The sequence below is a fragment of the Camponotus floridanus genome, unplaced genomic scaffold, assembly GCF_003227725.1.
Source record: "Camponotus floridanus strain SB8 unplaced genomic scaffold, Cflo_v7.5 scaffold20, whole genome shotgun sequence".
Lineage (NCBI taxonomy): Eukaryota > Metazoa > Arthropoda > Insecta > Hymenoptera > Formicidae > Camponotus > Camponotus floridanus.
The window spans coordinates 813,497-840,626 of NW_020229326.1; the positions used below are offsets into that span (position 1 = coordinate 813,497).

A 27,130-nucleotide genomic window follows, 5' to 3' on the forward strand; every position below is an offset into this window, starting at 1 on the left:
AAAATATATTTTTTATTCTTGATAATGAATTATCACCGTCAATCTAAAAATTTAAAAATTTATGGAAAATTAATAACTTATTAAATATACTTATTATTAAATATTCATCGATAAATATTAGTTTGATAGTTTGATGCTGTTCTTTCCATATGCTTTTGCCGGTTAGCAAATGATGTGATGTACCCAGTAGTAGTCCCACGATGATTCGGTGACCCTCGGGCCCTTATCAGTTCTCCGTCCAGTCGTCTAACAATTCTACACCGGACAGGAGAATGATAAGGGGCTTTGGGCACGCATTGCTTCAAACACAGGAAATAGCCATCGAAGGATAGAGAATTCCGCTCTGGAATGCGTCTCACGAGAAAATAGTGTCATATCTGAAAAAAAAATTCAAACAGTTGATTATATCGTTCATCGAAAATCTCGCAATAAAAAATGCGAAAGTAATTTTAATATTCATTCACAAGCAGTAAATTAATAATCGAAAACACGATTGCATGTGTTTTCCTATCTTACAAAAATCTAGAATTTATTATTGTAATTTGATGCATACGTGCATACAAGGGCGATAGAATAGTATAGTCCATTATCTTTGTTATCTAGCAACGGATATAAAAAAAACTAGAACGTGCCACGTAATATTAAGTCATCCTAAAATATCTTCTATATCTCGGCTTTCGAATAATCGCTTTCTTCCTTGTCGAGTCTCGTTTCGTATACATATATCTATCTGCCAACGTGATTAAATATATATTTGACCCGATTGTCGGGACACGTGTGTGTTGCCGCTGTGATCTTTAACAGACCAATATCTCGCATCGTATCAGGGGAACGAGGACCACAAACACGATTGTTTGGGACAATCGAACGCAGATAAACGTCACAAAGGACAAACGTCCCTCTCTCTCTCTCTCTCTTTCTTTCTCTCTAAACAAGATTTCCGTTCTCCTTTGGCGAATTGAGTGAGTCACGTTCGAGAGCACAACGGACCTTGTAAAGCATCCTTTAAGGCTGTCAGTTATTCGGTAAACTCTGTCAACCGCTTTCTTATGTCGATAACAGACGCTGATAACGACCAGCCGGGCACAGTACTCGCCCCTGTTCTCTTCGGGCTTCACTGATGCTTCCTTAACCTTCGTCCTCGGCGATGAGTCAATCCTGCTCGTGAGATGCCCGGAGAGAAAACCCAGCTATGGTGACGGCATGTGGCCCACAAATAAAAGACATTCTTTCATAGAGAGCACGCTATGGAAGTAGTTTTTGCAATGTATTAACGTAATCAAGTTTAGAAAATTAAATTACGTAATAACGAAGTGTGTAACCAGGAGAGACAAACGTCATGCATCTAATAAGGATTTTTTTTTCAAGACTCATTTAAATGAAAAGTGCACTTCAAATCAATGATATAAATACGAGATCTAGAAATATCCGTCTCCCTTTTTTACAACACTATCGCAGTTAGAAAATTAAATTACGCAATAACGAAGTTTAATCAGAAGAGACAAACGTCATGCATCTAATAAGAATTTTTTTCAAGATCCGTTTAAATGAAAAGTGCACTTCAAAGCAATGATATAAATTCGAGATCTAGAAATATCAGTTTCCCTTTTTTACAACGTTATCGCTGTTAGAAAATTAAATTACGTAATAACGAAGTGTAACCAGAAGAGACAAATGTCATGCATCTAATAAGGATTTTTGTTCAAGACACGTTTAAATGAAAAGTGCACTTCAAATCAATGATATAAATTCGATATCTAGAAATATCCGTCTCCCTTTTTTACAACATTATCGCAGTTAGAAAATTAAATTACGTAATAACGAAGTGTAATCAGAAGAGACAAACGTCATGCATTTATTAAGGATTTTTTCAAAACCCGTTTAAATGAAAAGTGCACTTCAAATCAATGATATAAATTCGAGATTTAGAAATATCCGTTTCCCTTTTTTACAACATTATCTCTATTAGAAAATTAAATTACGTAATAACGAAGTGTAATCAAAAGAAACAAACGTCATGTATTTAATAAGGATTTTTTCAAAACCCGTTTAAATGAAAAGTGCACTTCAAATCAATGATATAAATTCGAGATTTAGAAATATCCGTTTTCCTTTTTTACAACATTATCACTGTTAGAAAATTAAATTACGTAATAATGAAGTGTAAGCAGAAGAGACAAACGTCATCCATCTAATAAGGATTTTTTTCAAGACCCGTTAAATGAAAAGTACACTTCAAAGCAATGATACAAATTCGAGATCTATAAATATTCTTCTCCCTTTTCTACAACATTAGCGCTGTTAGAAAATTAAATTACGTAATAACGAAGAGTAAGCAAAAGAAACAAACGTCATGCATCTAATAAGGATTTTTTTTCCAAGACCCATTTAAATGAAAAGTGCACTTCAAATCAATGATAAAAATTCGAGATCTAGAAATATGCCTCTCTCTCTTCTACAACATTACCGTTGTTTTTATTCTAGGTCAAATAGTATTCTTATCAGTTCTCGAGCAAAGTTTCTCTATAAGCATTCAGATTCTCTTTCAAGTACGAAGGAGATAAAAGACGTTTTCTCCTGACAGATTTGTGACAGATAAATATGACAGATAACCGATTAAAATAAGCATGATAATTTAAGGCTCATCTAAGTACGATACGCCACTTTTGTCGACATTTCGCCGACTGATCCATTCATTTACGATGCTGAAACCTTGCTTACGGAACCGATAACGAGCAGATCGGATGAACGAACGAGTTCAAAGTTATCTCATGCAAGTTGCGTTCGATCCATTCGCAGAATTCTTGGCGTCGATTCGTCTTCTCGCCGACCCGCTCAATCGCCGCGCGTACGGAAATAGCATCGAGAAGAGCAGGTGCCCGATCTTACGGCCCTGTTTCGAGATCTCGTTGAACCGCGATGGCTATTATACAACACGCATGATCTCCCAACCTTGGACCGAAAGAACCTCTCTCGTTCCCGATCGTCGCAAACATACGATAATGAAGCGTCGAAAAACTTGAGTACGGATTTTACGTAATTTTCGCTTTTTAAGACCAATGTACATGTATTAGTTAAGTATTATATACATATATTAGTGCTGAAAATAAAAATTATATAATAGCGAGAATATCTGGAAATTATATCTCAACAGAGAGAATTACGAAAATAAATTACGAATTATGAAAATATCGATTCTCACTTAAATCATAATCGCTCGAAAAAGTGGTCTTGCAACAATTTTTTGGGTATGAAAAATTAATTGAGGTAGATAAATGATCAATAAATATTGTGTATTTATGTTTTACACTTAATTGATCTAAATGACAGAGATAGAATTTATGTTTGAACTGTTTGTGAAATTTAAAATATCTTTCTGTGATATTTATCTGTTAAGATTAATCGTATTTGTTATGAAGTTTGACGGTGGTATAAATAATAAATACATTTCTCACAAAGAATTTCTAGCTAAAGTATTGAAACTCATTTATCCAATGCAGTGATAAATATTTGTAATGAAACTTAAATTTGTTGAAAAATATTTCTAGAATTTGCTGTTATAAATTCTACACAAACAATGTTATATAGCAAACAATGTTATATATAAAAAATTAAAATATATTTTTATTTTAACCTTTAGAAATCTACCTGCATTAGCAAAACATTTTATGAATGATCCACAGGATATTGTCTATTCAAAACTTGTTCTTTGAATTTCCAGGTATTTTTTTCAAAATTCCAGATAAAAAGAATATTTTAAAGGTTATTTAGTGAACTTTCTAAAATAAATTTCATTATATGTTTTCTAACATTTTTCATTCATACGAAGGTAAAATTTAGAACCTTTTACATTTCAAGTGTTGGATTTATAAATGTACTAAAAATATTGAATAAATTTCGTAAAATGAACATTTTTTATTTGTATAAAATTTTCATTATTCATTAAAAATTATAATAACGAACATATACTTCATATTCGATATTTTGTTAAGATAATGAATATATAAAATATAAATATATATTTAATATATTTTAGAAATATATAATTCATTTGACTTGCCAATTGTTTACGATATTAGGGCAAAATTATCAGAGAATTTTTTAAAAGAAATTCCCAGAGTCTCAATAAAAAATTCCATGAGAGAATTTTCTGATTTTTCCAGATACAAAAGAATCCCAGGTTTTCCATGTTTCTTCAAGGAACAACTACCTTGTAATCATTAATTTTAATTATACCAAGTGATATACATTACAAGGAATTTGTTAAGAAATGTCGATTTTAAAAAAAAAGTTTAAGATCGAGGAAGGTTGATATTTTCTAAAAATGCGGAAAAATTTCATGGTGAGTTATTAAAATTTCAGTATACCTTTAATATTACTCGCACGTTACACATTAATCTCGACTATGAAGAGATGCCCGTTCTTGTGTTGGTAAACTCGCTTGAATGTATTCATATTAAATGTACGCGCCAGAACTTGCGTGAAATATTAAAGATCTAATTCGTCGACTAACGAATTAACTGTACATAGCCAAGTACACGCGAATACCGGGCAAGTTTCGCAAGTGTATCCTCGCCGTAAAACACGGACAGACGGAAATAGTCCCGACAAAACTAGCGAATGAATTTTCACGGAGACAGACTGTGTGTCATTTCGTTTCGATCAAGAATAATGCGACGTGCCTCGGGTCGGATAAATTAATCTGCGATCGAACGGAAGATCAACGACGTATCGAGATATCTTGATATCTCGAGTACGATTTCGCGTTATCCGTGCACACGTATATGGAAGTACGTGGGGTGAGATTTGCTCCGAAATTCGCGTCTTAAATTCTTGTTAGCGAGGCTCTCTCCGGCCACGGCCGCGCGGATTCCATTTACTGATTGGATATGGCATCAGTTATTCATCGCCGCCACTCGAAGGAGAGACCGAGAGAGAGAGAGAGAGAGAGTGAGAGAGAGACGGAGAGAGAGGGGCACGTGCGGCCGTTATAAATACGGCGGATTTCCCGTCGGTATGCTACTGCATTCGGAAATTCTCGACGGGCTTCCCCCTTTCCACCGCCTCCTGTATCACCCTTCCCATCACATCGCTCGCGCACGTCCATGTTTGATCGTCGCACTATCAATAAAAAAACAGGCCTCACGCTCCCCCTCCCCTTCCTTCTGCTGCTACATGTAATTTCTCTCGTATGTACGTACACGGACTAGGGTATACTCGACGAGATTCGTTTTCCAAACCCGAAGAAACGTATTCTTCTCACGCTATACAGGGTGTTTCATAAATGGTGGGCAAAATTTCAGGAATGAATTCCTCATGCTTAGAGAAGAAAAAAAAGTTAATCAACATAGATCCGGAAATGATTAGTTTCTGAGTTATTAAGTTTTTTGTAATACAAAATTTTGTCTCATTTCTCGTCTTAGAAGTCGTTTTACAACAGGCATCAACAATATTTTTCAAGTTCGGCGGCCTGAAAAATCTTAACTCTCAAAAACTAATCATTTCCGGATCTATGTTGATTAACTTTTTTTTCTTCTCTAAGCATGAGGAATCCATTCCTGAAATTTTGCCCACCACTTATGAAACATCCTGTATAAGGATGAGAAAAGTTACGTAATAACTAATACATCGGCCTTATACGTATGGAACATCAAAATTCCCCAAGCGGTTCTTCCTACCTCCTCTCCCTCCCCCGTTCCCCTCGCCACCCCTTCTCCCTGACTTTCTTAGACGGCAAAAATTCCGACATCGTAGATTCACGATAGTTTATAAGAGGACGAAAAGGGAGGAGATCGCGGAGGATATATACGAGGAGCGACGATTCGTATTTAATTCAATCTCCTGACCGTGCAAGACAGAAATAATTAAATCGATATTACACGGTTTTTTTTATACGATTTTTGCTACCTTACGCCTTTATCTCTGACCCGCGTCGTAGAAAAATGAGGAGATTAACGGAAACATTGTGATCGCTTCAAAGGCAAGACAGCATGATAGATAGGGACTCGCGGATCGAAATAGATACGCTTGGCGGAAGAGGCGATCGGAAAGGAGAACGAAGAGCCTTGGGCCTGTGTTTATAGTCTGCGAAAGACGTACCAGCGCAATAAACACTTTCACGAGGCAATATGACGTAGATAAACCGAGCGTACGAATTCTCTATGTTTCTAAGAGAGATACGTGTGGTCCGTTAGCCTTGAGAGGGAAAAAGAAAAGGAGAGAGAGAGACACGCTCGCTTTCTTTCATCTTTACATTCGATCCGTGACGATGCATCCTCGCTGATATTTTTATCGCGGCATTTTTATCCTCGCCCTTCGCCGAAATCGGCTTTGAAAGATACATCGATCGGACGTTAAATTAAAGGCCTCGCGTATAAATTAGAAACGTCAACGGAAAAGAGAGTACGCGCTCTTCCGAGACGCGAATTTAGCGCGTCGTTCCACGTGCTCGCGCGGATTTACTCGATTTTCGTCCGCTTTTCGCACCCGAGCCAAAAAGACCCGCAGTATCGCGGGAGAGGGACGCAAAGAGCGGAATCGAAACGAGCGCGAGATCCGAATCAGACGGGCTCGATGGCCGAGAAATGATCAGCGATGCTGACGTCGGATCGGCGTCGCCAGTTAGTCACATGGGCGCGCGCGACTGAACGACAAACACCGAGAAACACCGGACGATGAGGGGGGTTAGAGGAAGGGGGGGCCGGTTCGCGTCGATCGATCTGTTCGCCGCCGAAAATACATACACGTACGCACGCACACGAGAGAGCGGCGTCGGGACTGCGCGATACAAAACGCGGAAACTGCACGCACCGAAGAGGTCCAGCCGGCGTTCGAGGGAGACAGCGCGGCGGATGGAGAGAGAAGGGGACGAAGGGGGAGAGGATACAGACTACGGACGGACAGGAGAGGATCGCTCGCGGAAATTGTAGCCGTGCAACGATTCCGGGGGCGGAGAGGTTCTCGTTCGTCGAATCATCGTAAACGCGTGTCGTAAACGGCCCCGATGACGTGCGCGCGTGCGATGACCCGCGAGTAATGAAACGCTTTGCCGGCTTCTCGCAATCTACGCGAAACGTATCTCTCAAGTGTCCAATCTTTTTTTTCTTACCATCTCTCCGTCCTTATATCTCCGCCACGCGCGCGTTTACTCGGGGTAATGAAGTCATTAGGTCGAGAGCTCTTGAAAAGCGTTTAACCTTCGTGGCTAAGAATGCGTTCGTTCGATTTTTAGAGAATAGTGTAACAGATATTTTCGCCCCGTTTATCGATGGATTTATTAAAATTACTTAAATATTTATTTAAATGCGTTAGTATGAATCTTGTAAAAATCCGTCTCGCGGATGTGGATTTTCCAAGAATTTCTAACGTGCAGACGTGCGACAAACGTGTAACGGAATGGATTCGCGATAACTGATTTTCTTACGGTAAAATCGATCGAGGTAAAACACAAAAGAGAGCAGAGAAAGAAACACGAGCTCTCGCGCAAAACAAGATCCACCGAGAATATTGATACTCGCGCGTATTCTCGTATCACGAGGCTCATATCACATGCCGCACGCGTCGCGTAACAAAGAGTTGTCGCCGCACAACTATACTCGATCTCCTCTAATCGCGAGCTCAAGGTTACCCGCAAATAGTCGCAACTCATTTTTCAATATCGGTCCGAGTCTCTCTCTCTCTCTCTCTGTCTGTCTCCCTCTTTACGCGACCGCTATTATTTATCCGGGAAAAGAGATGCCACGATAAACGGGTAATCGCAGAGATAAGACGCAGAGATAATTTCCGGGATTAGACTAGTTAGTTGCTCGCAGGAAGTACGATATCGGGCACTCCTAGCTTTTCGAAGGCACGAAACTTCTGGGCACTCGCGAAATCTTTGGAATCTCTTCCCCGCACTTGTGCATCGTGACAATCAATGGATCGAAAAATTCGGCGTAGATAACTCGCTGGAAATCTCCGATGCTCTCGATATAACAGAGTACCACGCGTCAACGAGACAATCTCGTCGCTCTTTCCCACGACGAGAGGATCGCACGTCGCGACGATGTTAACGGCACGGACTCCTGGTATTATCGAGAGAACCACACCAACGTCACTGATATAACGCACGCGCACGATTAACGACGGCCGACTGCGTCGCATCTCGAGATTTTCCACGCGCGACACAAGGAACGGAGAGCAGCGGAGCGGAGCTGAGGGAGCGCGACCCTACACGCTGCACGTCTCGCGCGCGACTGAGGCTCGGTCACCGAGATCCGCTTCGTCGAACCTCGGCCGTTTCCGCGACGGCGGTGGAGGGGGCGCCATCTCCGCGCGCCGCCGCTCTCCCTCCTTCACTCTCTCTCTCTCTCTCTTTCTCTCTCGCTTCTCGTTCCCGCTTCTCCTCATCACCGTCTGGCCGCGCTATTCTAGCCGTCGGTCGTCTCACTCGCACCGACGTCGGTACCGTTGCGTGTCTCGGGGGATGAATAGGAGAGGCTTGGACGAAGTAGCCGGGGAGAGAGACGGCATAACCACGCCAAGAATCTTCCAGGACCACGGTAAATACGAAGAAAGGAGGTTCTGGGACTTTCAGGTTTAAACACAGGGCGAGGAAGCAGACTGACGCGAGTATGCAACCACCGGCTCTTGCTCGGCGGGCACCCCGCAGGCAGGCAGTTTGCGGCGAGTGAAATTCAAGCGAGCCAAATGACGAGCTTGAGTTACGAGCTGTTCCGTTGAGCCAGTCAAAAGGCGACTTTCTAAGCGATATGACGGATGCCCGAGTGTTTCAATCAACGCGCTATGACTGTACATGTGTTGAATACCTAAATAAATATCGCGTTTTTTATATATTTTTTTTCATATTTTAGAAGGTACCATTGTTAATCCTTAAAGGTCACGCATCTTTTCAATCTCGTCGCTTTGTTCTTGATCGCATATGAATCGCACTCTCGTGCAGCTGTCTCTCAAGCTGTCTCTTGAAAAAATCCACAAATAAAATTCCTTGATATTCGTGTATAAAAAATAATCATGTATATCAAAAGTTAAAAAATAAATTTTAAATATAAGGATATAACTTTCTTTATCGATTAATTTCCCCGGGATTCTCTTGTTAAAATATCGATATCAAAATGATCCAGATGTGACCGAAGAAATTTTTTTTAAATATAATTATTAATGTAATTATTTAATATAATTATTAATAGCGGTGCAAAATAATCATATAAATTACAATTAATAAATTGCCATTATTACTACGCGATGCGCAGGTGTAAAAAAAATTAATGTCGTGCACGAAATAAAAAAAATTGAAGGAGGAGATAGTGAAATTTGCCCTCGCGTCGAGATGAAAATTTCACTATCTGATTCTCTCTCCGGAAGTCGACTACCACCCCGATGCTTAAATTAGTGGCTAAATTAGAAATCGCCCGGGCGTCTCCGCGAAACGGGAGACTGCGCTAATGCGGTCAACTAAAAAGCTAACTGAAGAAGTGGTAAGTAGACACTAACACTTCCGGGCGAGCGACTCGATATCGGCGGGGATGGTCTCGCCTCGGCTTTAGCCCCGAATTAATTCCTCGAGGGTGGCCGGGCTCCCTCCATTACCGCCGCTGGAACGAGCGGCAGTAAAGTGTTCCGCCTTAAAAAGAATACGTGTACCTTCATCCTGACGCCTGTAGCAGCGCTTTTCTCCGCTCTTTCCCTCCTCTTGCCCCCCTCGTCTCCCTTTTCTTCTCCTCTCACGATACAGAGTTGCTCGAACATTTCAAGAAAAGTCCAGGATTTCTTCCGGGCTTCACGTCCTGCATCAGAAAGTTACATTGTTTTATCTATTTTCTTAAAGCGACGGAGGAATCAATCGCGTTCTCTTTTTCACGGAAAAAAAATATTGCACCGAGAAAAATGCTGAAAAATGATCGGAATGCGCTAAAAAAAATTATGAAATTTGTTGAACATTATTTTTGTCACAATACGCCTTCCTCATCCATTTAGCTCTTCGATTGTACTCGAATTTCCTACGAATTTAGGCTTCAACAAACAAGGGAGCGTCTCTCCTCGGCGTTGTAGCAAAGCGTTAATCACGTTTCCGAGCGTAACTGCTTCGAGGCGAGTCAGGCTAGGAGAATTTACCGGAACAAAGTTTCGTTATAGGTCAGGTATGTCGCAGTTGGTCTCCAAGGCTGGCTCAGCCTTCGAGAAGGATCAACTACCGGCGAAGGAAAGTCGGCAAGTCACATACACAAAGGCGTTTTTTTTCTTCAAAGCGACTTCTTTGGTTTAAACAGCCGCATAGACATTGGACCCACGTCGAACTATTATTCTGCGTCCATAAGGAGTAAAACTAATTATACTTTATACCGGTGGCCTTCGTCGTCTATGGCAGCTGTTTCTGTCCGCATTTCTGCACGAATACGAATACGCTAAAACGATTATCAAGAAATTAGAATGCCATCTTTGGAGCATCCTTGGATGGTACAGAATTTTCAAGCTCTCAAAAATGTGTATAAATAAAAAAAATATAAATATGTCGGAATATTCTCTCTCTTTTATGTCCTAGATATCGTGGAAGTAAGAAATGTATCGGCGGAAAAAGTTGGAGAGAAAACAGAAAATTATCTCTCGCGACTCCTAAGGTTCTCCTCGAAAAATGATAACGTCAGAATATGGCACCGGCAGACTCTCTCTGTCGCGTCAAGTCTTCAATTTATTACCTCGTATTATCCGATGTCGTATTGAATATTCGATGCACGAGTGATCTCGGTGGATGAAGAAAGAGAGCACCGGGCGGCGGATGTTGAGCGGGCGAAGAGATCGATACGAGCCAGCAGCGAGATACCCGCGAGTTCTATATAATCGTAGAAGAGAAAGAGAGGGGGGGAGAGAGACAGAGAGGCAAGAAAAAGAGGAATGAGCGGTGTGTAGAGTACTCGCGTCCGCTCGCACAAGCCGAGATAAAAGCGTTTACGGGGAAGTAATGGGATGGTTCACCGACTGGGGCGTGGTGGGTACCATCGCCGCGATATATACGAGGGTCAAGGTTAACGCGAGAATCCCATATGCCGACACGCTGGTTGATGCTACACGCGTATCAAGTACTCTCTTTCCTTTATTTACAGCGAGAGGAACGGAAAAGTCTCTCGCGAAGCTCTCACACTTTGTGTTTGTTTCCTGTCTATAATAAAATAAAAGCGGATTTTCCTCGGATTTTGCAATTCGCGAACTTCCCTCACATGCCAATTTATCGCGTATATTTATTTGTTTATATGTCAGGGTGTTTCTTAGTAAGCGAGAAATTTTAGGAGACGATTCCTTGTCGAAAATTAAGGGGGATTTTTCGCACGTATTAAGAAACACTCTGTATATTTATATAAGCGTGTGTGGATAATTTCAAAATGTTGAAATAAATATTAATTTTTTTCTCAAATTTATTATTATTAATTATATATAATTAATTAATAATTATATAAATTATATAATTAATTAATTTTGTATATTTATAGCAAATTATATATTTAATATGGTTAAGTAGTCTCTGTGTAACACATTGGATTATTGCCGACTTGCTTATCTTATGACGAAGAATATACAGTGTAGTATTCGTGATTGATACCGCACGAAATCCTGACGAATATAAATGTAATAAAAGATCGAGCATGTATACTTATGACACTCAAATCAGAGGACAAAGCACGTTTATGGCGAACAACGGGAAACAGAAAGAGGATGATTCACCTTCGATAAAGGGAGCTTGCTATTGTTACGAGGGTCAAGGTTAAAGAGGCAGATCCACATGCGGTGCATTAGCTCAATCCGCATGTGTGCAGTTTTCTCTCGTTTCCACGATAAAGTCTGAACTTTCCAGAAAAGCTTCAGTGAATTTCAATGAATCTCGTGAAAGCCGCATAAATTTCATACAGAAAAATATTTTCCATTTTTTTAATTTTCAATTTTGGCGAGTTCCAATGTTGAAAATACAAACAATGGAAAGATTTCTTTTACTCTTGCATCAAGAATTAGATAAAAATAAAAAATTCTAACAGCTATCTTCTCTTATTCACGCCTTTTAAGGAGGAAACATTTTATATGTTATGCTTATATGCGATAGGCACTATCTATGCTCTTTGTAAGAATTCCTGGAGCTGCACTTAGGGGATCCTATCTATGTTCTTGTTTGACAAGTTCTTTCTTTCGTTAACGGATATTTATGGAAATTACGTTATCTCGATTCAATATCAACGAAAATATGTATTTAGTTGTTTTTTCTACAATCTTTATATAATTAGACAACTATATCGTACAATACTTAATTATTTCAATATCGATGTATGATCAATACACTGAGAAAAGTGGTTTGATTGTATCAACAAGACGCGTATCTAATAGAAAGTTAAACCAGAAGAGCAGAATTTCTAATTATCACAATAAGACTCGATTTTTTATAAGTAGGACGTTTAATTAATTTTACTACAAGGATCTGATTAATATTTTCTAGTTGGATCTAGTCTATTTTTTGTTATATTACCTAAACGTAGACATAATGATGCCATTTTTTAAGTAAATTTAAGTAATTTTAAATATTATAATATTATAAAAAAATTTGATAAATTTAACAGGAAGGAATTAATCATACTTATTTGGTAATTCCTAAAGGAATTCTGATTCCAACAGACATACTGATTGAATCTACCAGATTTCTAATTAACGCAATCAGATTTTTTTCTCAGTGTATGATTCGTTTAAGAAAGAATACAATCATACCTGATATTAAGCAAGATCTCTCACGAGATTTGCAAGAAACGAACGCGTGCAGATTTTATATCCAGACTAAACTTTAATCCCCATTATCCGAAAAAACTCTACTCTTAACACGCGATGTCATCTCTCTGACGCTCCGAGCGAAACTGAGCGCTTGACTCTCTCGAACTTGAGAATACGGTCTAGGTAAACGTGTCTATTGTTCGACTTTGGTCGATGTTTGTAAACTGGTGTATATCTCATTCAATCTTCCGTATGCAATGCTAATGTAAACTTCGACCCTGACAAAAAAAATGACAACAAAGGTCGCTCTTATAACACGTTCGTTAAAAGACAGAAGTATGAAATGTTTCAAGCCTATTTTCAGCCTTAAAGTAATCCCGGAAAGTAGCTAACGTCCACGAATCCCGAATGGCGAATAGCGTATCGATTATTGATATTATAAATAGAATTTTCATCGAATCTGTTGAAAGCGAAAGTACATCAGAATTAGATCACCGATTCGTTTGTGACGTTAATTAAATGCAAATAGGATTAATCACGTCCGAATGAACGGTATCGGGCACAGATATGGCGGATGATTCAATCGAGGATTCACACACGGGCGATAATTTATACTAAACATAAAAAAAAGAAAAACGATAAATTGACTGCTTTATATCTATTTCGTGCTAATGAGGAGGGTAAAAATGGGCAAAAATGGGCAAAAATTCGCTGTTGCGAGGACAAATACAATCTTCGATCTTCCTAACCGCAGCCAATATCCCGGTGGTCCCGACGAGGATTCGAATTTTGCGGTAAATAACGCGCAGATTTGGTCCCGCGATACCCGCGACGATGTCGCCACGCGCTGATTGCCGCAAGAACTCGCGGAGAATAATAGCGATTTCCCAAGTCGACGTGGAATTCCTTAATGAGCCTCTCCTGGGCCTAAGAACGAGACGGCAAGTCATTGCGACGAGGGAAAAAAAGAAACAAAACGATAGAGACGATAGAAATTAGGACGCCGTAAAAAGAAGTTGGAGAAGTGTATTTTTTATTCATCGATTTAATCTCCCTAGTATACGTCTTAATTCGTAATAAGCTCCAATTAAAAATTTTTAACAAGATTAACTAGTCACAATAATCAAAACTAAATATTGAAAATATTAGTAAGACAAGTGCGTTTATAAAAATATTTGGTAAATGTATAACGGAAATTTATTACAGCTCGTTAATTAAAATTAAAGAGAGCTTGGACGAGATATTTTATTACTGTCTTTTTCAAAATATGACGTATTATTCGTAATATTTTCTAAAAAATGGAAGCTGGGCTTTCATTTATAAATTTCATTCATAAACGCAATTTAGTTGCGAGACGCGAATAATTACCCTGGCGTTAAATTGATACTCGTATCTTAACGCTGTACACACACGTTGCATGATCCGTACAGGTGCGAATGCATCGTCGATGAGGATATAACATCCTTCTCAAGGACTCTTAGTTAAACCTCCGCAACCCGGTAAATTGAAATTATTGGCACGGGCCACCGCACATTATTGTCTCGTTATCGGGACATCGCATTTGTGAGCCCAGCCCTTCACTTTAATGCTCTCTTCCATTCCTCCTCGATGTTTCTTTTACCCGGTTCAATTTCAAGATCGCAATTTTACGCTTTCGACTACCGTGTATTTCATTTTTATATCGATATCAATCATTCAAGTCTCAATTATTTGTTAAATTAATATCAATGACTCGCCGTTTCTTTGTAAGATCTCCGAAGATCTTATCGACGAAATTTGTTGGAAAAATTTCGCCTTCGATATACAGAGTGTATCGAATTTCATCGACGAAATTCACTAAGCAAATTATTATCGAGCGTGTCCGCTATTTACGGTAACGGGACCCGCCTTTATCTCGATCTAATTCATACTTATCGAGATGAACGAGGTGTTATTTATCGCGTGGTTAAAAATAGCTATCAGATAAGACTCAAGTTCAACTACACTGAATATCGTCTATTTTTCATGGATATTTGCGTCATATTTTTTTCTATTTCAATTAAATGTATTTTGTCTGTTACATCATTATCGCTTTATTACATTAATCGAATTAACTTCAAAATGTTAATAAATATCATATGTATATTTTTTTCCCACTTTAATGATGAAGAAGGCGAAAAGTGTAATACCCTCAAATGCATGACTCTCAGAATCCATGAATGAATTTTGGAGGATCCTTTCATCAGAGCTTCTACTCTCGCATTCGCATTTTATTTCCGCTTCGCCGCGATTTCTCGCAATTCGCGCCGCTCCTTGAGTCGCGGGAGCGTCGCTTTTTTTCATCCTGAATTATCTTAATTACCGGAGTCCTCGGTATCGGGGAGGGGTAAGTGGTTTTGACGTGGCGCACGTTGTCGTCAACGCAGACAGATAGGTAGATGAAGGGAGAAGCATTAATTTCGGTGGGAGAGAAAAGGCAACCGAAAACGACGACGACGATCTCTGGGAGCCATCATTGGATAGATAGTAAGAGGAATCCGGAAGAGTCCTAGAGCCGGCTCCTTTGATGGTCCTTTGTCGTTCTATTGATTCCAACGAATCTTACAGGAGACAAGTCATCAGGAAACCTGACCATTTGCAAGGAATATCGCGTTGGTTATTTCGATCGCCGCCATAGATAGCTTGATTAATCCGATAGCTAAATCTCTCTAGCGCGATTCGTATTAAAGTTTTATATTTTATTACATTTTATTTTATTAGAATTTTATTTCATAAAGTTTTTACGTATACATGGCATAACCTGATGCAAACGAAAGAATTAATATCTCATGTAAAATGTTGTTTGACGCGACATTTTCATCAGCGATATTTTGAAATGATACATAACTGTAATTTTTAATTACGTTACTGATTGAGCGAGTAATTTTACGGCCATTAATAATTTTATAACGATCAAGGATCTCATCGTCGAAAAGTGATATTGCGGTGTCACAATTAATCCCTAATTGAACTCTTATTAAATTCTCAATGACCGGCGATATTTTGCTCGGGGAAATTTAAAAACAGTGGCGAGTATTAAAACTAGGGGGAGAGGATAACGATCGTATCGCGAGATGGAATGAGCGAAAAACTCATAAAGGTGGTAAATACGCCGAAAACGGCTAACGACGTCGCTCGCAACAATGGCAAGAACTCTTTTGCCGCGGTAATCTTCAATTCCATTAAATCTCGGCGTGGTGTGCGGAGATGGCGACCAGGTGTTCACCATTTGCCGATTTACGAAAGCGCGCGTACGTACATTCCTTTACCTGGACCGGTTTCAGGACGCTTTTTCTAGCCGCTCTTGCGTCGCGGATGGGAGGAAAAAAAAAGGAAGAGGATGTCGCGGGCTTTCTCCTCCCGGATTCACTTAGGTGCGTACCTACGCTCCTTCACAGGATGCGTTCTCGCTCGTTCCGTTCTCTCTTGCCCGAGGAAAGAAAGGAAGGCCAGAAGGATTCCCTCTTTTCTCGCTCATGGCGCATACATGCGCCAGCTTCGAGCTAGTTTCTTTTCCATGTATTCTCGGCGAGCGTGAAAGAGCTCCGACAAGGCTAGGCTCTCTCTCTCTTTTTTCTAGTTACCTTCGAGCCGGATACTTTTTTGCCAGAGTCGCTTTTACGCGGCCCCATATGGAATAAATCTTACCTGCGCCTGTTTTTGTTGCTTTTCCGGTTATTCGGTTAATTTATGTTTTGATTGAAATCCCGTACACACACATACATACAACGTTGATTATAAAAGGTAATTGAAAGGAAGATTGAGCACAAGGATGCAAGCATCAAGAGGTTTTCTAGATATAACAGCCGAGGTATTTCAATCTCGTAAACCTCCGCTTCTGAGATATTCGACTTTTTTAAATTAATTTTAAGTAAACTCTTTTAAAGGAATTTTCCATTTAAGATTTAATCTTATATATATATATATATAATAAAATATATAATTTGGAAGAATTATAGAAAGTTGTTGCGCGATGCAACGATATCTTTGGACATTTTCGCTGAGCAAATTGGCTCGAGAAAAGAAATGTATGCGTTAGAACAGTTCATGTACAAACGTCTGGTTAAGTTAAACTTTCTCAAGGTGTTCGTTAACTTAGTTTCTCGTCGGAGAAGAAAAGAAGGAGCGATTCAAACCAGGTGCGAAAGCTGAAAGTTTCAACACGAGAGGCGACACTTTGTTGAGGCCTCGCGGTTGAAACCGTTTGGTCGAAAGGGTCAAAGGTGATTGGGGTCTGGTGAACGTACGAAATGCTAATAAGCCGTCTATTGTATTCGAATGTGATATTATGTCGCGATCTTCTTTTTCCTGTGGACATACGAGAAAAAAAAATCCTTGATGTGGAATAGCGATTTCTTCTTTGAAAAAGAAGCGAAACGCGCTCTAGATCTTCTCTTCGTCTTGAAAGATCTATTTGAAATTATAATTCGGCCGGAAGTGTTTTTATAAGTGTATGGGAAACGACGAGCCTTCCCGCGCATTCTTAATATTTATCTTCTTAATCCTTCAGCTAGATATTTTTTAATAATCGTCAGTTATGAAAAGAAGTCTGCGGAGAAGGAAGTATAAAGTCGTAATCGTAAACTTTTCATGGCCAATTATCTCTGTAAAGCAGCCGGGAACGAATAAATCAAGTCGAATATATATCGTGCGAATCTGTGCACATTAAAAAAAAAAGTACGTTTACATGAATTTTCTAAAATGATGCTGCTAGAAATTGAAAGCTTTGTACAATATTTAATATAATATTATTATTTTATAATTTATTATTTTAAGAAAATTTTTATATTTCTCCAAAATACACGCACAACAATATTTTTATACATATCTTAAAGTGTTAATAATCTATATGTATTACTAATATTGTAAAACGGAAAAAAAAATTATGAGAAAGATATAAAAATATTCTTACATTTATTGTGTCACATTTATTTGCACGATGTTTCGTTAGCTCAACGTTTTATGTGAAATATTTTCTGTTCGCATGCTTCAACTTTGTGCGGTTGTACGTTGTTTCAAAAGTTTCAAAATGGAAAATGGGCGTTTATCATGCGAGAGAAGAGCAAATCCCTCGGCCTTCTTTGTGCGCGCGGATTGTTACTAACGAATTATAAAATGCGTTAAAAGGTCCAATTGTTGAAATCTCAATTACGTCGGTTCGTTCGGTGTCGTACTTTTTGTTATAAGAGCCATCGACTTTCCGTTCACCGAGCAAAGCGTTGCATGTCGTAACAATATTTTGCGAATGAAGAAAACGTAAACAAGAGGCGGCGTCCGATAACACGAGATTAAATATGAATAATAGCTGTCAGTTAATTGGTAATAACGTTGAATTCTTTTTTACGAAATTATAATATATTACGCGCGAGATGCACAACAGCGACACACTGTTTAATCCGTATGCAACTCTCTCTGTGCAGCGAAATTTAATTACATCAAATAAATATTTATATCTGTTCTACTTGTGCACGGTGGTAAAACTTGATATCGCACGAGAGATGTAATTTTAATTGGCTCGCTTTAAAGTACTATTTTTTTTATTCGTTTCACCGCATTCGCCGGATTCATCTTGTTTATTTATTTTCTTACGCTCTTAAGAAAAATATAACGAGCAAAGCTCTATCACAATGACGCAATGTTTCTTCGTATCGCTAATCCTATATATATGTATGCACTATGACGTAAGCGTGCGACATGCATATAATGTTGGAGAGTACATGTAAAATAATACAAACATTTCGTCTTAAAATATCTTTAAAAATATCTGAATGAAATGAAATAAAAATTTAATCTTAAATTATTATTATTAAAACTGGATATATTAAAATATTTCTCACTTCGATTAAAATTGCAAATTAAATTATTATAGAAATATTATTCTTAGCATTTAATTAATATAATAAATATAATAAAATATAAAATAATAAAAAAATAATAAAAGAATAATAAAATAAATAAAAATAATAATAACACAATAAATATAATAAAAACGTAAAATAATATAGGATATAAATAAAGAAGAATAATCTAAATTAGCGTCGATAAATTAATGTCAGTAAAATCTATAAATATAAAAGCGAACATTAACGTTTGCGTGTTTGAAGAAAAGAAAATTCTAAATAAAACGAGTCGCTCTGCGTCTCTCGCTGCGCTCTTTAGGGTTCATAAAAATAGATCCTCATACAAGAACGCCGCTTCGCGTCTCATTCGCATCTGCCTCATTCGACGATACAGTGCCATTGGCACTCAGCTCGATCAGGCTCTCGCAAGTCGCGCGAGCGGATTAAACGATACGACACGGACGATGCGATTACAAATGTAAATGCGCCACTGCGCGACCAGACGTTCCTACTCCCACGTCGGATTGACCCTATCTTTGTTCATCGCGTCGACGATGACCCCATCCCCTTCCTCTCCCTCCTTCCGCCTCTGCCTCCTGCTCGAGCGACGCGTTATCGTCGATAGAGATATATGCGACCGTCGTCGTCGATCGAAACGATCAGGTCGCGCCGGCTACTTTCGGGAATTAATTCAATTAATGCACCGACTGCCCGGATATTAGCGCCGCGAGGCTCGATTGAGGATCGAGCGCGTCCGGTCCGGGTATATAAATCAGCCACGAGACATCGTCAAGAGCATCGTGCGAATGCTAGACCCTCCCCCCCCTCCCCCCGAGTCGATCCGAAATTTAGGTTTACGTGGGCATATGGTAATATCAAGCACGTGACTCGAATCATCGCGCATCGGGTTTTACAACTGATGAGAAAGATTTAATTTCCTTATGTGTGATAAAATTCTTACAAGTTTTTATTTACATACCTGCGTGTATGAACTGCAATTTCCATCTCGATCGACTAATTTCATATTTCTTTGGATTCTGCGGATCTTCTTTAATTTTCACGACACATATCTGAAAGGAAAAAAAAAACAGGAAATTAGAAAAAAATTTTTCTCCTTTTACACTCGTTATTAAATTTATTTATTTTTTTTAAACTGTTTTATTAAGTATCTAATGGAGATACTTGAGAGACAATATTAGAATCAATAAAATATAAAAGATGGTCGTCGACATAAAATGCCCTCGAAAGCTAACGTAAAGTCATTTTTATTCATACTTTTCGTTACGATGCAATAGCGGTATCCTCGTTGAGGATACAATTAATGATACCGCGGATTGCAAGTGCAGCGGCGTAAGTAGCATCGTAATGGAAGTAATAATAGTAATGGCGTGTGTGTGCAACGCCGAAAGAAGTGCTTGGCTTCACCGCGAAAAGAATTAACTAGCTGGGGCTGCAGTTAACGTTTCACCGGTGCAGTAAGAAAATAATACATAATACCCGGTTTCGCGCGCGTACAAGGAAAAGGCGAAATCGCTTGCGTAAGAGCCGAGGCTTAATTAAAATTGACAAACGACCGGCAATCGTCGGCGAGCAACTTCGTTATAGCGGCAAAGTTTCCTTTAATTCGCCAATTAATACGTGATTCGTGTGCTTCCGCTCGAGAAAGGGGGCGCGGGACTCTGTCGGAAGAATCTACGATAATAATCGAGAGGAATATCTCGATAATTCACTCGGTTTTTTTCAGTAACTTCCTCGATCGGCTTGCGCTTATTATCGATATTATCGATATTTTATAATCTGTTGCTTTAATAATCTGATTTAATTGCATCGTTAACGTGGAAATACGCGTATCTCGATCGTTGCAAGCCGAAAGAGTGCGAAATAAAGGAGAAAGTGTATTGTGCGAGCCTCGGATGCGTAGGCGGACACAATCCTCTCTCGAAAGCGGACGACATGAAAGTGCAAAAATATCCGATCGGGAGCTATTTCGTCCAGGAGTTCCTCTCTCGCGAGAAGAAGGGAACATACACGGTTGACCAGGAGCGTGAAATAATCTTATTAACCAAAGTGTATCCGATCGTTTAAAGTCGACCGGCGGTTTCGCTATCGCCAGAATGGTTCTGTTTACTCCCGCTTTCCACCTCGTCCCCGCTCGTCGTTTTGCATACTCGAATGGACCCGGGAGTGTTCCCGAATCCATTAACTGACGGTCCGGGTCAAGTTTACTTAAGACCACGGAACCGCCGTGAATCTGCCAAGAAAGCAAAAAGCTTTATTAGACAGTGACAAAGTGAGAACGGCGGTTTGCGCCAGGGAATCATAATGAGGAACCAAGAAAAGTCAGGTTACGATGAAAAATCGCCTCGCATCGCCTTTGAGAATAGTTGAACGCGGAACAAATAATTCCTTAGTAAAGTCGCGCGATCGATAGGTATATTTTTCTTAGTAACTAATTTCAATCGCATCTTGTAATTTACGATAGCCTATCCTTAGTGTCTTTTCAAATCTTGGAAAAAATGTTCCCTGAAAATTCCCTCATGACAAGCTATTTCTTTTATTCAAAATTCCAGATTAAAAAATTAATAGTTTAGAGATTTTTTTTATGCAACTTTCTAAAATAGGTTTTTTTAATGAGTTTTCTAATGTCTTTCATTCGTAGGAAAAAATGCAGAGCCTCTTAAGTTTCAAGTGGTAGATTTATAAATATACTGAAAAAATTTGGAAGTATTTTTTATTTGCATAAAGTTTTCATTTTTCTCATCACTAAATGTTATCAATAAAAAATATGTGCTGCATATTCAATATTCATAATATATTTTAAACATGTAATTCACTTGATTTGCCGAATGTTTATAATATAAGGACAAAATTATCAAAGAGAGGATTTTTTTGAAGAAATTCTCCCAGTTTAAATAAAATTTCATGACAATTCCTTCATTTTTCAGATAAAAAAGAAATCCTTGGAAATTTCAGATTTTCCAGAGAGTAGACACTCCAATTTTCTATATTAAATATCTTAATTAAATACCGAATTTTCGTGAATCGAGCTCGACAAGCACAGTTTCCGAAGACGGACATCTTTCGTGGACAATTACAATTTCATATTTTTATGAACATGACGTCATACACACAACAGAATGTACGGAACGTTTGTGAATGTATACTCAGAATAAATAGCCGTTAAATGCTGCTGAGCTGCTGAGCTTGTTGGAAAATTTAGCTTTAAGATATCTGCTGCAGAGCCGACTTTACGATGTATAGTTTACTCGAGACTCGGGTATTACGCGGGAAAGATCCCGGCAAACCGCCGCGACGAGTATCTCGAGTCGCGACATCGATATAAGACGACTAACGAGGCATTTCAAAGCGCGATTGTCTACATCAAAGTTGCGCGATAAGGATCAAAGTTCTATCGAGGATCTCTTACCGTTATCGTCGCGCGCAGCATCTCTCATTTTCCGCGCATACAAAATTACTCCGCATTGTCTTTCTCTCTTTTCGAGGCAAATGCCTGACGATTATTATTTTAGCTCCGTTGCAACTGTGCAACGCATCTTAAAATAGAAGTCCTTCCTCCCCCTCCTACCTCCCGCTTCCATTTGCTCCTCGGAGAGGGAGGAGAGTGAGAGAGAAATAAAAGTAAATCCAATTAGAACGATGTTTTAAATACGATTTAAATTAATTCCGTGATGTAACTTTTAACGTAGCGTACACGATATGATATTCTAAATAAAAATTTCTTTTTCTAAATATTTCACGTAAAGAGAGAGAGAGAGAGAGAGAGAGAGAGAGAGAGAGGGAGGGAGGGAGAGGGAGAAAAAGAGAGATAGAGGCAATCTCGAGCCTTTCGCGATCTCGATTTTGTCTTCATTACTTTTTCATGTCTTGTGTAATATAAATGTAAATTTGCGCTGCAGACGTATCGTTAGTGATGAATGATATTTTTATATTTGGCGTTTCCTATCGCTTGCTAGAAAATTTTTCCACGACCGTAATAATCGGGCGAAAGCGCTTCCGCTATCGCGCAGATTCTTCGTCGTCCTTGGATCACCGATCATGCGACAACCGCCATGGTAAAGTCAATGTTTTCGGAATGGATGGACATGAAGATGGAGTGGCCGGGAACAGACGAAGACGGAAATGTAGACAGGGACGGAAGCGGTTACCATGGCTACCATGGAGAGGAAAGAGAGCAGGCGGATGGAAGGTTGAAGCGAAAGTGCAGGCGAGAGGAAGAGCGACCAAGGGGTGAATGAAGAGCTACGATACATAGGGTGGACTGAGAAAAAGAGAGAGAGAGGGAGAGAGAGGGAGAAAGATCCGGGGGAAAAACGAAAGAGAAGTTACGATCTGAGGGATGCAAAGAGAGCGAAAGAACAGAAAGGACAGGAGAAAAAAAGGAGATAGGACTCGGGAGAGAATAAACGAGAAGATATTACTCGGAAAGCAGACAAGAAGAAAGACTGAGAAAAAAGAAAATAGCGACGAGACAAATACACGACGACGGTGCAGGTTTATGGGTGTCAAAAGGGATGGTGGTAAAAGTAGGCAAATCATGAGAAGACAATGCTTCGAAGGAAAATGTTATCAGAAAATACAATTCGAAAGATATAGACAAAAGGTGCTATTCGGATGTCTCGAAATTATTACTACGACACAAATGCATATTAGTGACATATACATATAATTACATTATCAGTCATATTATTCTAAATATTAAATTATCCTATATCAACAATTATCCTATATTTCCTCTCGAGATTCGCCAACAATAAGGCGAAAAATTGAAACTTAATTCTCAGGACAATTAATTTATTATTATTGTTTCAATTGTCGGGAAAGAGGGAGGGAGGGAATTGCTCATTATAACCCTTTCGCATTCGGTTCTGAAATATGCGTAAATCGACGCTGCCAAGAGAGACAGAGATAGATGTACACGAGCTGGAGTAGGACGACCGTCAAAAACGGGGCACGGAGGGAAAGGGGTGGCGGGTGGGGGTTAGAAACGACTGACTGGGAAAACTATTACTCTCTCTCCCGATCCTCCCCGTCGTCTTCAACCCCTTCGCCACGAGTCGGACGGAGGGCTCGGAGCCCCGAGTGATGTTAATTGCGCTGCTACCGCCAGCAGGCAATATGTATCCGAGGAACGCTCTGAACATTCGAACGAAGACGACTTGTAAACGCCACGTATTCGCGCAGTCTCTCCTCCTTTCCCGCCCCTGAAAAGTAACGCTTCCGGGGCGATCAAAGTGGACCAAACTTGCGCGCGATGGATACGCGTGTCACGAGTTTCGATGGATAGTCGATTTGTATGGTAATTTTTTTCGCAACTATGTTTCGTGTCTAACTTGACGTTTCGCGAATATCGTGATGTACGATGCAAGTCACGAGCGAGAAATCGCGCGATAGCTCGAGGGTGAAAAAAATCACTTGTACTTTTTCTTTTTTTTTTATTTTTTTATTGTTCCCCTCTAAGCCTGACGACATCATCTTATTTTCCGAAAATGTCTATTTGCAATGGGGAAAAAAGAAGCGATGGCCCGCGGGGACGCGATAATGTTGAAGATAGCGGAAAATCCGTGATATTAATATAAAAGGACCGGTATGTGAAAAAGCGTGTCGGTTATAAATTAAAGCCGGCGTGAAATATATGTCATAATTTTTTGACCTTTAAATTGGACGGGATATTTCACGAAATTTTTATTCCGACAAAATACCGTGCTATCTTTTCCGAATGTTATTTCTCTGATTGTGATAATACACAAGCAACATTATCTTTTTTACGATTGAATCCTCCCCGCCCCGTTCCTTGAATCTCGATTTATATCCATGGAAAATTCGTCCCATTTCCGGTCACGAAAAGCCAATGTCACAATTTCGCTAATGGAATCGCTAACGCACCATGTACGGCGACAAATAAATATACCTGTTTAAATGACCGTAACAGAGAACGGCGATTTTAATACCAGTTGAATAATTTCCATTTCTGTGGTCAGATGCGAGAATATGACATTCGCTGCGATGAATTGAGGCAAAAGAGTTTAATGCCGGTAGTTAATTTCGTTTTTTATTTTAATTGATTTTTTGTCGCCATAAAAATATTCTTAAAATGTACATTTAATTTGCGATACAAACTACACAGAGAAAAATGTATACTATATTCAAGTGAATATTATTTATTTTAAGTATATCATAAGTTTGTATATCCGCAAATATATTATAAGTTCATCACAAGCATTAAATTTAATTGAATATATTCTGAATTTTAGTAAGTGCAATATTTTAGTCAAGAATATTAAATTAAAACAAAAATTTGATTTGCTTACTACAAGAGTTGACGTAAAATAAATTTGATTTTTCTTTGATACAACTTTACAATATTTTTGAAGAAAAAATAAATTCTTCTTTTGAGTACATGATGAGATTTTCTAACACTTGTGATGAGTATATTCTAAGACTGTTATCAAGAATATATTCTTTGTTCAAGAAAACTATTACTTAAAACAAGAAAAATAAACTGAGTAATGGCTTTTCTTGGCAATAGAATAATATTTTTCTCCGTGTAATTTACATTAAAGAATCATGAAGAAGCGTTAAAATTTTATATAAATATTGAAGAGAGAAAGTGTTGAAAAAAACTCGCGAAACTTGATACAAGAGTAAGTCAAAAAATACAAAAGACTTGATACAAAAATAAGTCATAAAAAGGTGATATTTTTCAAACATCTCTTTTCTTAAATTAAAAAAAAATAGAAACTCTTCATTCAAGATGATGAATAGCAACACTTTAAATTTTTATTACAGACGATTTTTACTCGCATGCGTGAAGAATCGATCTCGATGCAAGACGAGAATTAAAGCCACGTAGGGTCAGTAGCATCGTATGCGGCCCGATACAGGACGAGACAATTGCGCCCAATCTTTTCATTGGTTTCTAAATGAACGGTCGTGCCGGTGTGAAAGGCGCAGCCAACATGTCATTACAGTGATAGGGCTCCGGCCAGTGATGCCGGAGACCTTGAATGATTTATATAGCACAAATCGTACGAGGTCGTGAAATATTTACATATTTCCTCTCTCGCTTTATATATTTTGCTCTCGACAATTAATAGCATTTATGTTTTATTAATATATAACAATTTTTTATTAAAAAATCTTGACCTATATATTTTTTTTCTTTTTGTTTTAATTGTATTAGTCTTTGTTAATTGAATTAAATTAAATTAAAAGATGATAGAACGATAATATGGAAATATATATGCAATTTTGTAGTGCGTAATATAAAGCAATATAAAGATAAAAGGAAAAGTAGATATATAATTACACCTTTGACAGCTCGTTCACGGAATGAATAATACGATAGAAAAGCTCGGCATTAAAATTACACGAATTTACATGAATTACGTTCCGTCGATTTTGCGCGTTTTATGCAGCATCTACCTTTTTATATGACCCCAGTAAAAAAAAAATGATGTACGAGTTAATTTCGTTTAGCGTATTGCTCGCGTACGCAATTCACATCTTTTTTATTTTAACGAAAAACACACGCACGGGGGAGGCCCATTTATTTCACGTCGAACATTCCTTTCTCGGTTCGGCGGAAAAAAATTTCCGTTTACGGAAATACGACGGGACCGTTTGACAAACAAACAAATGCGTTCATCAATGGCAAATGTGCAATTGCGAAAAAAAGAAATCGCTCTTCTTCAGACAGCCGCAACTAATTGGATCTTGCGTGTCGCGATATTAATATATGTACAGTGTATTGCGGATCGCATTGCTAAACTATCACCTGAATAAAGTGGAACGCTGCCTACGCGCGAGGGAAGCGTTACTATTCCTTCAAGAATATTAATGCATCCGGTGCGTCCCACGAACAGTGATCTACAACGCTAATCGTCGTTCGGGTCAGTTAGCGCGAGTTTTACGCATTAATGTAGTTTGTGCACGATCGAAATAAATAAACGCGCCAAACTTGCATGCGAATTCTGTCATCACTCATTTTTTGATACATATATAATATATATTATATTTTATATTAATATTATATTCATATCAATATATTTTATAATGATAATTTTAATATATTAATATATACATATTTTATTATACAATATACACCTTATAAATATTATATAAATTAATATATATATATATATATATATATATATATAAAATTATATAAATATTATATAAATTAATAAATACATATGTATGATTAATATAAATATTATATGAATTAATAAATACTTGCGCAAATGGAAAGACCTCTTTTTAAAACGGCTTTAATTCGAACTTTTCTCCCGCAAATAGCATCATTAATCAGCTAACATTTTCCGCGAATATGATATGTCAGCGAGAAATAGGTATCGGAGCAAGGCAATTATCGGGGGCGCCCGCGACATTAATCGAACCCAGCGAGCGAATCAACCGCGGCGATTCCACGTTCTTATCGGGAACGATCGCGGTCGTCACCTGACACGTCGACCGGCGTTATGTGTTCCCAGTTCTCAGGGCTCGCTGGACGG

At 38.6% G+C, this 27,130-nt stretch overlaps 1 long non-coding RNA gene across 1 annotated transcript in view; it reads right to left on the reverse strand.

Moving 5' to 3' along the window:
- Positions 1-84: 84 nt before the first annotated feature.
- The window catches only part of LOC112637784, a 77,559-nt gene continuing 50,513 nt past the window's right edge, over positions 85-27,130 (reverse strand). Inside the window, exons 3-5 of the long non-coding RNA XR_003122719.1 lie at positions 19,579-19,669; positions 9,643-9,785; positions 85-377 (exon numbers count right to left, since the gene is read on the reverse strand). This is a non-coding gene — a long non-coding RNA (uncharacterized LOC112637784). The remainder of the gene's footprint in view (positions 378-9,642; positions 9,786-19,578; positions 19,670-27,130) is intronic.